This window comes from Crocodylus porosus, unplaced genomic scaffold (genome assembly GCF_001723895.1).
Source record: "Crocodylus porosus isolate Cpor-Errol unplaced genomic scaffold, CroPor_comp1, whole genome shotgun sequence".
Taxonomy (NCBI): Eukaryota; Metazoa; Chordata; order Crocodylia; family Crocodylidae; genus Crocodylus; species Crocodylus porosus.
The window spans coordinates 135,965,650-135,968,284 of record NW_017728906.1 but is presented as its reverse complement, the minus strand read 5'-3'; positions in this window follow the sequence as shown (position 1 = coordinate 135,968,284).

Sequence of the window (2,635 nt, the reverse complement as noted above, 5' to 3'; positions counted from 1 at the left end):
CCTCAATACTCTTTCCTGCCATGGCAGGGGGTCGGACTAGATGATCTGCTCAGGTCCCTTCTGACCCTAGAAACTATGAAACTATAGGTATTGCTCCTATTTTGCTGCCCCAGTCAGCCTACTCATCCCACCTTTGACTCACTTTCACTCCACCAGCAATGAAAATCTAATCTACTATTCTAACAAGGAAATTGACTTTCTCATATGCTGACCCCTGTAAATAGGGGAAACTCCCTCTCAAATTCTGTAAAGACACTTACTACTCTTTGTTCAGACTCAAACTTTTGTCCTGATGCCGACAAAATAATGCCTACAGTTTAAGTTACATTTAAGAAAATAAATATTTTCCTGAGGGAGTGTGCCTCTTGGGTCTCATCATTTTCTTGGTACTTTTAGTAATCTGATTGGGAGATACACCAACAGTTCTATATTCCCTTGAGAAATGTAAAGTAAGAAGAACTAAAATGCTTTAACACTAAGCAGCTTTTTAGATTACAGTAACTGTATACATTCCTTCTCCCTCACTCATTCCCTGTAACAGTGGGCTTGATTCTCTGTTATTTTTCAAAATCAGTGAAACAAGTGCAAGAAAAAAATATAGAATCTTATAAAACTGGGGTTGGAAGGCACTTCAGGACATCATCTAGTTCAGTCCCCTTCTCAAAGCAGGATCATCCCAGCCAAAACTTTGTCTACACAAGCCTTTAAAACCTCTAAGGATGGATATTCCACAACGTCTCTGTGTAACTTGTTCCAGTATTTTACTACCCTTTGGCCTGTGTAAAGCAGCTAGTATTCACTTTGGATTCAGCCAATTCGGGGGACAGTGATTCGATTCGGTGATTCAAATCACTGTCCTGATTCAATTTGGCCAAAGCTGATAGGGAGATTTGGCAGCAGCCGAATCTCCAAATCTCTGAATCAGCCAGGCCAGGCTCATCTCCCACCCCTCTCCCAGCCTGGCAATGGCTGCCCCACCTGCCCCAGCTCCTGGCACTTGTTAAAAAAAAAAAAGCCCTGGGTCACTGGGTGCTACCAAGCAGGGGGTGATCCCTGCTGCCCCCCACTGCCTCACACTGCATGAGGGGCTCTGCACAAGTCCCCCAACTCTCCCCCTCATTCCCCTAGCCACCCATGGGTGCCCTACAAAAGCCAGCTCTGGCCTTTTAAGGAAAAAAAAACAAAAAAATCCAGGATTCACTGCTTCTGCTGGTGGGTGGAGCCAATCCCCGCTACCCCCCACTGACCTGCACCACATAGGGGGCTCTGCACGAGCCCCTGAAGCCCTGAGGCTGCTGCAGGAGCAGTGAGTCCTGGGGCTTCTCTCAGCTTCTTTTTTCTTAAAGGGCCAGAGCTGACCCAGGCAGGGCACCCATGGGAGGGCTGGGGGAGCATGGCAGGGTCGGGGAGCTCATGGCAGAGCCTCCCATGCAGCATGGGGCGGTGGGGATCTCCCCCCACCCAGCTGTACTCAGTGAGCACTGGGGCTTTTCTTTAAAGTACTGGGAGTTGAGGCAGGTGGTGGCAGCCAAGGTGGGGCTGGCGGATCTCCTCCCCCCTCCCTTGCCCCTAGTACTTACCAGCTTGAAGTCAGCTGCTGCTCCCTGCTGCAGCTAGCAGGGACTGCCCAAATCATCAAATTGATTCAGACCTTTAAATTGGTCCTCAGATTTGATTCAGATTTGGAGATTCATCCACCAAATCAGGCTGAATCTCCTCCAAATCGAATCATCACCCAAAGCTTCACACAGCCCTACTACCCTCCTAGTGAGAAAGTTTTTTCCTAATATCTAACCTAAACTGTCCTTACTGAAACCTGAGATCATGGCTTTTTGTTCTGTCATCTGCTACTACTGAGGATGGTCTAGCTTCATTTTCTTTGGAACCACCTTTTAAGTAGCTGAAGGCTGTTATTAAACCCCCCTCGGTCTTCTCTTCTCCAGACTAAATAATCCCAGTTCCTTCATAATCCATGTGCCACAGCTCCCTAATCATTTTAATTGTTGGACTCCCTCCAATTTGTCTGCATCATTTCTGTAGTGGGGGCCTCAAAACTGGACACAGTACTCCAGATGTGGCCTCACCACAGCTGAATAGAGGGGAAAAAACAGTTCCCTCAATGTGCGGGCAACACCCCTACTAATGCAGCCCAGTAGGCCATTAGCCTTATTCACAACCAGGGCATATTGTTGGCTCCTAATCAGCTTATTGTCCACTGCAACTCTCAAGTCATCTTTTGCAGAGCTAGTCAGTTCCCAGCCAGTACCAGTGCATGAGATTGTTTTGTCTTAAATCCAGGACTTTGCACGTGTCCTTATTGAACCTTATGAGATTTCTTTTGGTCCAGTTCTCCAATTTGTCCAGGTTTCTCTGAATCCTAGACTTATCCTTCACTCTGAGTCCTGGCTTCACCCTGCTTGGTATCCTCTGCAAACTTACATCCTATCTTCCAGGTCATTGATAAAAATATTGAACAAAACGAACATCAGGACCAACCCCTGGGGCATGCCACCTGATACTGGTTGCAAAACAGACTGGGAGCATCTAAACACAATGCTTTGCTATTCATTAGATTAATCTAATTAGATTAGTAATACTGCACATTTCTAATCTAATGCATAGTAAAGCATCAGGA